Source organism: Lipophrys pholis (assembly GCF_963383615.2).
Source record: "Lipophrys pholis genome assembly, chromosome: 14".
NCBI classification, from domain to species: domain Eukaryota; kingdom Metazoa; phylum Chordata; class Actinopteri; order Blenniiformes; family Blenniidae; genus Lipophrys; species Lipophrys pholis.
The window spans coordinates 25,140,985-25,154,776 of NC_137633.1; the positions used below are offsets into that span (position 1 = coordinate 25,140,985).

General features: G+C 43.4%; 1 protein-coding gene across 1 annotated transcript in view; it reads right to left on the bottom strand.

Moving 5' to 3' along the window:
* The window catches only part of LOC308119737 (contactin-associated protein-like 5), a gene marked incomplete at its 3' end in the record, with an annotated part of 169,874 nt that overhangs the window by 51,178 nt on the left and 104,904 nt on the right, over positions 1–13,792 (bottom strand). The gene's annotated exons all lie outside the window — the stretch shown is intronic.

Genomic DNA, 13,792 nt, shown 5'->3' on the forward strand with positions numbered 1-13,792 from the left:
GTTACTTTTAAATTCACAGAAATGGAACAGGCCAGATCCTGGAAGATCAGGCCATCATGTCCAGGAAGAACAGGCCAGATCCTGAAAGATCAGGCCATGTCCAGGAAGAACAGGCCATGTCCGGGAAGAACAGGCTATGTCCGGGAAGAACAGGCCATGTCCTGGAAGCACAGAATATGTCCAAGAAGAACAGGCCATGTCCTGGAAGAACAGGCCATATCCTGGAAGAACAGGCCATGTCTAGAAAGAACAGGCCATGTCCTGGAAGAACAGGCCATGTCAAGGATGACCAGGCCATGTCCTGGTAGATCAGGCCGTCGTGTCCAGGAAGAACAGGCCATATCCTGGAAGAACAGGCCATGCCCAAGAAGAACAGGCCGGCATGTCCAGGAAGAACAGGCCATGTCAAGAAAGAGCAGACCATGTCCGGGAAGGACAGGCTATGTCCTGGAAGAACAGGCCATATCCAGGATGGACAGGCCTTATCCTTGAAGAACAGGCTGCTATATCCAGGAAGAACAAGCCATGTCCTTGAAGAACAGGCTATGTCCTGGAAGAAACGGCCGTCATGTCCTGGAAGGACAGGTCATCATATCCTGTAAGAACAGGCCATGTCCTGGAAGAACAGGCCGTCATGTCCTGGAACAACAACAACAACAACAACAACAACAACAACAACAACAACAACAACAACAACAACAACAACAACAACAACAACAACAACAACAACAACAACAACAACAACAACAACAACAACAACAACAACAACAACAACAACAACAACAACAACAACAACAACCACCACCACCACCACCACCACCACCACCACCACCACCAGTTTATTGGTGTGAAAAAAAGGCCTGTATCCACAGCCTCGATCTAAGGCCTGAACCAAAACTATGAATTTTCTCTGCTGGAGAGAACTACAGGATTAACTGTGGTTGTGTTTTCTGGATGAACTTCAGGATTAACTCTGGTTTTCTCTTCTGGATGAATTTAGGGATTAACTCTGATTTTATCTTCAAGAAATATATCAGGATTAATTCTGGTTTTCTCTTCTTGGTGAACTTCAGGATTAATTCTGGTTTTCTCTTCTCGGTGAACTTCAGGATTAACTCTGGTTTTCTCTTCAGGATGAATTTCAAGATTAACTCTGGTTTTCTCTTCTGGATTAATGTCAGGATTAACCCCGGGGTTTCTCTTCCGGATAAACTTCAGGATTAACCCTGATTTTATCTTCAAGATTAACTTCAGGATTAACTCTGGTTTTCTCATCTGGATTAAATACAGGATTAATTCTAGTTTTCTCCTCTGGATGAATTTAAGGATTAACTTTGATTTTCTCGTCAAAATGAACTTAAGTATTAACTCTGTTTTTTTCTTCTGGATGAACTGCTCAGATCTGGATAATCAGCTGCTCGGCAGGGTTTCTCCCTCTGTGATTGGTCACATGCTGCAAGCTCCGCCCCTTTCATGGGAACGCTCTAATCCTGAACGGAAACTCTGGTTGAACTAGTGACTTGATAACCTGATTCGTGTTAATGCTGATCAGCATCCAGAATGTCTGGGTTAGTTAATCTAGGTAACAGAGATATCCTGGTATGTTAATCCAGGTAACAGATATCCTGGTTTGTCTCACCGTGGGTTAAAACATCAATATAAAGATTGTTCAGGGAGGTGTTCTCACATCCGATTGAAAGTCTCAGGTCCTGGAGTGAAAGAATGAATGTCACGCCACACTTCATATTTACGGGACGTGAGCAAAATAAGCACTTCAAGGAAATTCCAGACCAGACTTCTTGATTAATAGTCCCTTCCTTGAGCCTCCTTGGGTTTCACATAATTGCCGACCTTTCAAGCGTGCATCTATAATTTCATACACTTTCATCTCTCAGCCATTAATTGCAGCGGAGTGGGCCGGCCGCAGCTCGGATAAGGTTGCAATCGCTGCTTTAATTACCGTCCACTTTTTTCTATTGTTGTGCTCAGGCTGTTCTCACAGGTCATGAAATTACAGTGGCTGACCCACAGAAGTGCTCTCTCCACATAAATTGAGTCATGAAGTTTAAATAGACAGAGGAAGGGGAATAAGTCTCATAAAGGTTAATGTCCTCATCCTCTTAACAAAAGAACAGAGGAGCCCAAGACAGTCAGGAAAGGAACAACAGAAGCGGGGACCCAAGAGGACGAGGACGTTTTTGAAAAAAAACAAACAAACAAAAAAACCCAAAACAAGAATACCTCAGAGTCCTGAAGGAAATATGCAGCTCATACACTTACAGACTTTGTGCAAGCTGTGATCACATCAGTGCCATTACAGGACTACAATTGATCCTTGACTGACAAAGCTGAGCCTGGGAGTCTTTACTGAGGGCATAAAATCCACTGCTACACTGCAATAACCGGCCACTTTATTATGTCCACCTGTTCACCCAGTCGCATGTGTTTCTGCATGGAGACATGATGAAGATGAGCTGAGGGAGGTGAACCTGAGCTGGACACATGATGAAGATGAGCTGATGGAGGTGAACCTGAGCTGGACACATGATGAAGATGAGCTGATGGAGGTGAACCTGAGCTGGACACATGATGAAGATGAGCTGATGGAGGTCAAACTGAGTAGGACACATGATGAAGATGAGCTGATGGAGGTCAAACTGAGTAGGACACATGATGAAGATGAGCTGATGGAGGTGAACCTGAGCTGGACACATGATGAAGATGAGCTGATGGAGGTCAAACTGAGTAGGACACATGATGAAGATGAGCTGATGGAGGTGAACCTGAGCTGGACACATGATGAAGATGGGCTGATGGAGGTCAACCTGAGCAGGACACATGATGAAGATGAGCTGATGGAGGTCAAACTGAGTAGGAGACATGATGAAGATGAGCTGATGGAGATCAAACTGAGCAGGAGACATGATGAAGATGAGCTGATGGAGATCAAACTCAGTAGGACACAGGATGAAGATGAGCTGATGGAGGTCAAACTGAGTAGGACACATGATGAAGATGAGCTGATGGAGGTCAAACTGAGCAGAAGGATGAAGGAAAATGACTGAAGAGACTAAACATTCATGGTTGTTGGTCTGAGTATTTGATCTTCTGGGTCTTCACACCAATCATCTGCAGCATTTTAAAGAGAACTGAGAGAACCAGAGAAGATCTCAGTGAGCTTCAGTTCTCGAGGACGAGAAGAGGTCAGAGGTCACTGGTCAGAGGTCACTGGTCAGAAGTCACTGGTCAGAGGTCAGAGTCAGACTGATTGGAGATTATAGAAAGACATCAGGAAGTGACAGAACCTGGTTCCAACTGGCAGTGAGCAGAAGAACATCTGAGAACTTCTCTAAAAGCTGGTGAGGACCACACCGGCTGTTCCTGCTAGAACCTCAGGACCACAAGGACTGGACTATATGTCTGAGGAGTCCACCAGGACTGGACCATAGAAGGTCTGAAGAGTCCACCAGGACTGGACCATAGAAGGTCTGAAGAGTCCGCCAGGATTGGACCAGAGAAGGTAAAATGGCCACTACCAGAACTTGACCAGAGAAGGTCTTGGATCCACCTTGCAGGTAAAAAAGTCCAGTGACATCATGATGTTTGCAGACTCAGGGAGCTGCACGGTGTTTGTCCTATCGGACCTCTCCTCAGCCTTCGACACAGTAGACCAACTGATCCTGATAAACAGGTTATGTGACCGGGTTGGAATGTCGGGTCCAGTGCTTCAATGGTTCTCTTCATACCTGAGAGGTAGAACCTTCAGAGTGTCTGTCAACCATATAATGTCAGAGTCCAGCAATCTGCTGTACGGTGTGCCCCAAGGCTCTGTTTTGGGGCCTCTCCTGTTCTTGTTGTATGTTCTTCCTCTCGGTCAGATAATCCAGCAGTTCTGATGTTTAGAAAGTCAACAGAGTGGTACATCTTCTTCAGAGAGGATCGTTTTTGTCACAGCAGAGTGACCGCTCTTCTCGCGTTTAGACGATCTTCGGGGTTTCCTCTCCGTGGGAGCTAAACCAGCGGCAGAAACGAGTCCTGAGGAACTTTCATGAACACGCTGTGTCGCTCTAAACGTTTGAGCCTGGAGAAACTTTCGTCTTTTTACCAATCTCAAATACAAGAAATCTTCACTAAACAAGAAAAGCCAGCCTTGTGTACGGAGGATTTTCTTTAATGATTGGCTGGCTGTCCAGCAACACACAGGCATGTGTTGAGGACTGCACACAGGGTGTCTCCCTCTGTGATTGGTCAAACGCTGCAAACCCCGCCCCTTTCACACGTAACTCTGGGTTGATCTTTCTTACCTAGATTAATACACCAGGATATTGCTGTTACCTGGATTAACATACCAGGATATCTGTTACCTAGATTAACAAACCAGGATTTCTCTATTACCTGGATTAACATACCAGGATTTCTTTATTACCTGGATTAACATACCAGGATATCGCTGTTACCTAGATTAACATACCAGGATTTCTCTGTTACCTAGATTAACATACCAGGGTATCTTTATTACCTGGATGAACATACCAGGATATCTCTCTCTTACCTGGATTAACATACCAGGATTTCTCTGTTACCTAGATTAACATACCAGGATTTCTTTATTACCTGGATTAACATACCAGGATATTGCTGTTACCTGGATTAACATACCAGGATTTCTCTGTTACCCGGATTAACATAATAAGATATCTTTATTACCTGGATTAACATACCAGGATATCGCTGTTACCTGGATTAATACACCAGGATATCTTCATTACTTGGATTAACATACCAGAATTTCTCTGTTACCTGGATTAACATATCAGGATATCTGTTACCTGGATTAATACACTAGGATATCTTTATTACCTGGATTAACATACCAGGACTTCTCTGTTACCTAGATTAACATACCAGGATATCTCTCTGTTACCTGGATTAATACACCAGGATATCTTTATAACCTGGATTAACATACCAAGATATCTGTTACCTGGATTAATATACCAGGATTTCTCTGTTACCTAGATTAACATACCAGGATTTCTCTGTTACCTGGATTAACTCAGCATTAACAGGAAGCACGTTATCACCTCACTAGTTCAACCTAGAGTTTCCGTTCAGGATCAGTGCGTTCACATGAAAGGGGCGGAGCTAGCAGTGTCTGACCAATCATCAGTGATGCTGGTAACACGTTACTTAGTCATGCATTACTTAGTAACGCGTTGCTCTCATATGACCACTTTTTTCATTAACGCGTTACTATTTTTTACTAGTTTCTTCTCTGTAAAGCCTCTTTGTTCTTAAACAGAACCGGACCGCTGCTTTGTTCTCCTCCAAACTGACACACACACACACACACACACACACACACACACACACACACACACACACACACACACACACACACACACACACACACACACACACACACACACGCACACACACACACACAGGCGATTTCTGCACCGAACTCTGAACGCTCACCTGACCCGCCCCCTTCTCCACTCTCAGCCAATCACAGGCCAGCTCACTCTAACGGTGCATTCAGGTGACACAAAAGAATCGGAACTAACAAACATCGTCAATCCTCAACATTGCAACAAGAACACAACTGCAGAGATGTTACACTATTTTTGTAATTTTTCTGATTAAAAAGATATATTTACAGGAAGCCCCGCCCCTTTTTTCAATCACTCAATCAATCAATCAATGAAACACCTAATTTGTCCCCGGGGGGAAATTAAATGGTAGCTAAGAACAGGTAGTACAAATGAATGAATAGATAAACAATGTAACCGCAAACTACAACTACATCAGGGGGTAAATAAATACCAGTAATAGTAAAATTCTAACAATAGATATAAATACAACAAAGAATGAAGGTCAAAGGTTAAATTCTAAACATGGCGCAGGAGGCAGTGATGAGCAGTTTTTTCATTTTCATGTCGAGGCAGTGGGGGGGTGTTATTCGGCAGCTTCTGAAAGTAACTAAAAAGTAACTTGTAATCTAACTGAGTTCCTTTTAAAAACAAGTAATCAATGAAGTAACTAAGTAACTTTTTAAAGGAGTAACTAGCAATCGGTATTCAAACTACTTTTTCAAGGTAACTGTGGCAACACTGGTAATGAGGCACTGTGCAGCTGTTTGTGGACAGAGAAGACATCTCCTTCCTTCTCTGTCCTTCATGATGAGGTGGTTGTCCAGCGCCTCCTCCCAGCTGACAGCGCGGCCACATGGGGTAGACCAACCGGCAGAGGAGGCAGACTGATGCCCCCCCCCCCCGGGCCACTTCGGGAACAAATGGCCGTTTGTCTTCTCCCTGTACGCATTGGAGGCGACACGCAGACGCTGGCGGAGCCGGCGAGCTGTGTGTCGCTAATGAGCGAGGGACGCCACGCAGGACCAGAGGAAGCTGCCTGTCAACGTTAGTCCTCCACCACAGAAGGTGTGGCACAGCCTCCACCGCTCCGTAATGGACTGTCCTGTTAGTGACGTCACTGACATGGCCATTGGAGGAGACGTCCGTGACTGTCGGACTGTTTTGGCCACATTAACGATGCAGACACAGAGACCCCCTGCTGTGGCTGCACTTTAACTCAATGTGTTGGACTGTCAGTGTGTACGGCAGTGAAACGTTCAGGGGAACAGTGGCGCTGGGCTTTACTCCCCTGTGGTTAATGACAGAATGTCAGGGAACAGTCACGATAAACTATATCCTCCATGATAAGTCTGTGGGAATCAACACAACAGCGATGATCGAGGGTTTGGTGTAAGAAAAAAGACCTTCTGAAAGGATGGAACGAGCACTCAAATAGATTACACTTTCAGTTTGAGTACATCTCACACGAAAACCATCGGCGTTTGTCTGCTTGACTTCTCCATGGACAGACTGGATGAGTCTCTGAACCTCCACCAGGAAACATGCAACCTTGACGACGTGGGCTCGGACACATCGGGTCATCAGAAGCATGTCATCACGAAGTCACGTGGCGCCGGCGGAGCTCCTCCTCTCACCACGGCAGCGGATCGACTCCTCCACCAACTGCCTCACGGCGGACACGATCTCAAACAACACAAACGTGTCGTCGGCTGTGAATCACATTGATCCGTGGAGACGAACGCGTCGCTCCACACGCGTGGTGTTTTCATTCAGAAAGGCTTCATGGACTGTGTGTGGAGACAAACATACTGTCCTCCATGTCCTCCATCAGTCGTCCCACTAATGGAGGACGTGGCTGGCAGCTGTTAATTAGCAGTGGAGCTAAAGATGCTGCTGCTAACATTAATCCTCCAAAACAGTATATTTAGTTAGTTAGTTTATTTCAGTTGCATTTGTACAAAGCAGCAAACAAGAACATCATTATAAAAAATATTAACCAAAGCAAAGGAAAAAGGGAATCGTGCTTTATTTTGGCGATCCTGTCCCATCAAAGGTTTACAGAGAAAGATCAATAATCAAATAGAAAAACTAAATGGCAGTTTAAGTTAGAAATCACTTTTCGAATGATAAGTAAATATCAAATTAACAATTCAACAGCATGAGCTTGAATTGTTTCACATCTTAACGTCTTTTTGAAAACAGAGAGAATTCCACCGCTTCAGCTCATCAGTAAGTCCGTTCTATAACCTCGCCCCTCTCTGTGAAAACATTGTTTGAATACCATCTGCGATGCTGTTACTCAACACACAGAACGTAAGTTCTAATGTTTTTAAAAATATAAAATCCAGAAGTATTAATGCGAACGATTGTATGAGAAGTTGATTGGTGGAATCCCGGTGTCCTGCTCTTGTTATCGTCCTCATCGCTCTTTTCTACAATTTCATTATTGGATCAAAGTTAGTTTTATATGTGTTTCGCCATATTTCCACACAATATGTCCTATAAGGAAGCACTAGTGAACAGTACAATACAATTACACATTTATTATTCAGTAAGTCTCTTGTTTTGTAAAGAACAGGAAACAGACTGGGACAACTTTGGTTCGACGTGTTCTATGTGAGGCCTCCAGTAAAGTTTGTCATCTATTATTACTCATAAATACTTTCATAAACCCTCTCATTTCAACTTGTTTATACACAGTTTTACTTCAGCATCTGCTTCGTTTTCCACCAAACTACATACATTTTGTTTTACTTGTATTTAATGATAACTGATTTCAAGCAAACCATGTATTTAACTTAATCATTTCTATTTCTGCTGTGTTCAACATTTCCTTGAGGTTTCCTCCAGAACACAACAGATTAGTGTCATCAGCAAACATGGTAAATTATAATGCATCACTTACTCTGCAAATATCATGAATATAAAGTAAAAATAACCTAGATCCCAGTACTGAACCTTGTGGAACTCCACAGGCTACTCTTTTAGGACGACATTTAACATGATTAATGCTCACATAATGAAACCTTTGATTCAAATAACTTCTTAACCCGAGCTGTGCTACAACTCTTAAGGCCTCTTCATACTCTATAAGAACAAGACGGAAGTTCGGCAGTGCAGGTCCTGCCGAACGAAATGACGTAATTTCCTTCATCCAGCTCCCTCTGGCCGAAGACATTTGTTTTGGCTGTGCCAACCGCCCTGGCCCAACTGTGTGGGTGCCGCACTGCCGAAACAAATGTATGTACGACTACTGTACGAGCGCCGCAGCTCGTTAAAATGTCGGAGTGCAGGCTTTTACATGATGCACCTGAACGCATCACGAACAGCTGTCAGCTCCTGAAGTTAAAACCGGACCAACATGGCGCTCGGACAAAAACTCTCTTTTATTACTGAAACAGTTCAGAGAAATGTGTTTCTGAAAGCACTGGAGGCCAGAAATAAACTGCAGTTGAAAAGTTTAAACGCCGCATCACAGACGTGTGGCCTGCTGTGAGGGGGCGTGGCCTGTGGCGGCGGGGGGGGCCTGCTGTGAGTGGGCGTGGTCTGTGGCGAGGGGGCGTGGCCTGCTGTGAGGGGGCGTGGGCTGCGACTTCGGCAGCTTCTTATATGTATGAACAGTCCTGCCGAAAAAGCTTTTTTTCCAGCAGCTGGCTGACGTCACTGCTGAATTTTCTTCTTGCCCTTCCTGTGTCCTCCTCCTATGTGTGTGTGTGTGTGTGTGTGTGTGTGTAATCAGTCTGATGTGTCTCTCCTGTCTTCCCTCTCCTCATGTATTTAAACCCGCTCCTTCATCGTCTCTCTGCTCGATCGTCTTTGTTGTTTCGTCTTCATGACGCCAGCCTCTTCCTCGTGTGTTTCTTTGTGTTCTGGATTTCCGCCGTGTACCGACCTCCGCCTGGACCTGGACTCCCTTTGTGAACGCCGATGGTGAACCTGTTTGCCTTGTGCGAGTCTGCTCGTGGGTAGTCCTCGCACCCTGACACTTAGACTAACGCTTTATGTAAATCAATAAACAAGCCAACTCCATACATCTTACAGTTGTTGCAATGTTTTCCACAAATTCCATCTCTGCTAATGCTGAGCGATTCCTCCTCACCCCAAACTGAAGCTCATTCAATAAATCATATTTCTCAATAAAAGCATCCAGTTAATCTACAAATATTTTTTTCAAGAATTTTTTGTAAACTGAGGCAGCAAAGACGCTGGTCTATACTTTGAAACACCTTGTCTATCACCATTTTATTAAACTGGGATCACTGAAGCTGTTTTAATCTTGTCTGGAAAAATGTCCATGAGAGGTGATTTGTTACAAATATACATTGATGGTTGAAGGACACAAACAATAACTTCTAAGAGTGACGTTTTTAAATCAAAGCAATCTGCAGATTTATTTGCTTTGAAATTTTCTAACAACTTGTAGAATGTCACTCTCACAGACCCCTCCAGGAAACATTGAGGTACATTTACTGGACGTTAAATCAAATCGTTCATCCTTTAGTCATTAAACTCTTTCACCATGTCCTCAATATTCTCAGTCACAGATCTGTCCTTTTTAACAACTGAAGTTGGAAAATACCAATTTGAACTATTTTCCATCACCTCATTAATTACATTTGATTTGTTTTGAAGTTTTTGTAAAAAAATGAAAACACAAAAAAAACCCTGATTCCATAAAGAATATAAAAGGGTCAACACCATATGTGCCCGTGTCGTTCACATGCAGGAAAAGGAGTAGAAAGAAGACGTACTTATTTAATCCTACCCCTTCACATCATTGTGGTTTTCTTAATTTACAACAATATATCTTCATCACTTTCAATACATTGAATCCTACAATATACTATCAACAGTGAACGCACCTGTCACTCAAACAGTACTACTGTACGAACAAACAATCCTCAGGTCATCAACAAGCAGTACACCTCGCCAGGATCAGCTCTTTTTAAATGAGCGTTTAACAGTCATTTATTCTCCACACACAGTTTATTCTATAATCTTATGCCAGATTGTGACACAAAACCCTTTAAGGGTGGTGAGGACTTTATGAGTTTTAAACTTTAACTCTCCTCTTAAATCAGAACCCTTTTCTCTGTTGCAGAACAATTTTTGAATATTACCTGGTAATATATTATGAACTATTTGAATAGTTTTAAACTCCACAAGATCCATACATTTTAAAATGTTTTATTGTGAAAAATGTGGATTAGTATGCTCCAGAGTGCCAACACTGTGTACAATTCTTATTGTGATGTGTCTTTTCAGGGAACTTGCATTAGTATTTCCCTGTACTTCCACACAGTAAGTTAGATAAGGTAGTATCAGTGAGTTGTACAGAATATTAAGAGATTTCAGCTTTGGCCAGGACTGAGATGCTTCTGGGTATTTAGTTTTCAGCTTGTTTTATTTGTGGTTTGAGGTGAATCAGTACTCCTAAAAACTGGTTTTGATTCACCATTTCTATATCTACACCCTCTCTCTGTACTTCAGTCTGATTATTTATTTTACATTTTCTAAAACTCATAATTTTAGTTTGACATAGATTTAATTTAACTTATTTTTATCAAACCATAATTTAATATTTTTCAACTCTGAGGTGATTAATTCCAAAAGTTCCTGTAAATCCTCACCAGTTCCTAAAATACTTGTGTCATCAGCAAATAATCCGAACTTCACCATTCCAGAAACTTTCCAGATGTGGTTGATGTCCAGTACAAACAGTGTTGGTCCTAACACTGATCCCTGGGGGACCCCACACACAGGATCCCCATGTTCAGAGTAACAGTCTCCATCTTAAACTGGTTCCTGTTCTCCAAATAGCTTCTCACCCAGTTCAACACCACTCCTCTGACTCCACACTTCTGCACTTTATTCATTAATATGTCATGATTTAGGGTATCAAGTGCTTTTAAAATCAATGGAAACTCCAGCTGTGAGTTTTTTTATTGTCTATAGAGTTTATAATCTCCTCTCTGAGTCTCCTGTGAGTCTCAGGCTCTGTTCACACTGCAGGTCTTGATGCTCAATTCAGATTTTTGGCTGATATTCAATATTTTTTGCGTCAGCGTTCACGTCACATTTAAAACTGGACCTCTATCAGACTGCCTTGTGAACCTGATCAGCCCGACAGAGTGCAGAAGACGACGTGACGTCACGCAGAGCGCAGCCCAGGTCTCAAGGTAAACTACAGAATCACAGTTTCACAAATACAATTCAATTAATCCTACAAGACTTCAAACTAATCCGACCTTTCATCACATTGGAGGCAGCAAAGTCCTTCTTCCACTAGACGGACATTCTCCCACATGGACTACTGCTTCACAGTATGGACTACTGCTTCACAGTATCCTCCCATATGGAGTACTACTTCTCAGTGTGGCATACTGCTTCAGTATGGAGTACTACTTCTCAGTGTGGCGTACTGCTTCAGTATGGAGTACTGCTTCACTTTGGGGGCTTTTCCACCGGAAAGAACCAGGTTCTAGTTCTGGTCCAGGGCCAGCCTTAGCACCAGTTCTTTTTCTTTCCACTACCAAAGCCCCGGCCAAACAGGGGCTAAACTGGTGCTACGCTGGCCCCAGTTCATTGCTGGACCAGAGAGGAGCCAGACTGGGACCCGACGCGTCATCAGCTGGGGGCGGAGTTATCTCTGGAGTTATCTCTGGAGTTATCTCTGGAGTTATCTCTGGAGTTATCTCTGGAGGTATCGCTACCTACAAGGCGGAAGCGAGGCTGTACCGGCTTTCTGAAAACTACAGCGAACACGGAGCCCCAGAGTGGTTATAGAGAAAAAAATAAAAATACGCGAGGGGACGGGATTATTTAATTCGCGTTCGCTCTCGAGAGCTCTGCAGAGCTCTGCAGAGCTCCTCCTGTCAGTCAGCTACGTCGGATATAATTTAGAAGCAGTTTTCCTTTGTCGTTTATTTTTCATGGTGACATTATTATAACTAACGTCACATCCAGGTCTTGTTTCACATTCTGACCGCCGGCTGAGGCGCTGCAGCCGCTGAGCAATGCAGTGTGAGGCAGCAGGGGGTGCTCCGCTCCGAGACGCTCCGATATCATTTTATAAACCACAGAACTTCTTTATAATAAATACTTTTGGTTCCTCAGAAACTCAAAAATAAAATACATACTACTGTAAATCAAAGCTTGGATTTTACAGGCATAAAATGAGCCTTTTAATGGCTTCATGTGAAAGAGAACTTTAATCAGAGTGTTTACGTAGGTGACCATTGGAAACCGTTTTCAGAGCTTCGTTCTATCATTCTTCACCTCCATTCTTCTCCGATGTTGAAGCATTTGATTCAGACACGTCCAGAAATAAAGTGAAAGGAGCAGAAATTCACAATGTAATGCTGAAATGTTGAAAATTATTATGAAATTATTTCTTTCCCTCTATGTCCACTCCGGGGCTCCGGACTAAAACAAGACGGACGTGAAAAAACACCAATAGAGACACGAAGAGACGTAATATTTTCTGGCTCTTTGGTGCATCTGAGGTTCAGGCCAGACTAGATGGAGCGACCCGGACTAAACCAATGAATATAGTCCGTCTCCTGGTTCCTGGATGAGTGCTGTCGGTGCTAAATTGGTGAAATCAGTGAAATCAGTGACGTATCACGTTTTGGAGTGACACAGTGACGTAGCTCTCACTGGCTCCGTTAACGGTGGAAAAAGAATCGGTTCTTTGGCGGTGCTCATTTAAGAACTGGCTCTGGCACCGGCCCTGAACTAGAACCCGGTTCACCAATTTAGCACTGACAGCGCTCATCCAGGAACCAGGAGACGGACTATATTCATCGGTTTAGTCCGGGTCGCTCCATCTAGTCTGACCAGAACCTCAGATGCACCAAAGAGCCAGAAAACATTACGTCTCTTCTTGTCTCTATTGGTGTTTTTTCACGTCCGTCTTGTTTTAGTCCGGAGCCCCGGAGTGGACATAGAGGGGGAAATAAAACAACTTATGTATGAGTTTTGGGCTTATCTTTCAACATTTGGGCATTCCATAGTGAATTTCTGCTCCTTTCACTTTATTTCTGGACGTGTCTGAATCAAAAGCTTCAACATGGAGGAATGGAGGTGTAGAATGATAGAATGCTGCTTTAAAAGCTGTTTCCAATGGCAACCTACGTAAACACTCTGATTAAAATTCTCTTTCACATGAAGCCGTTAAAAGGCTCATTTTATACCTATAAAATCCAAGCTTTCATTTACAGTAGTATGTAGTTTGTTTTTTAGTTGCTGAGGAACCAAAAGTATTCACTATAAAGTAGTTGTGTGGGTTAGAAAATAATATTGGAGCGTCTCGTAGCGGAGCAGAGCGCCCCCTGCAGCCTCACACTGCATTGCTCAGCGGCTGCAGCTCCTCAGCCGGCGGTCAGAACGTGAAACAAGACCTGGACGTGACGTTA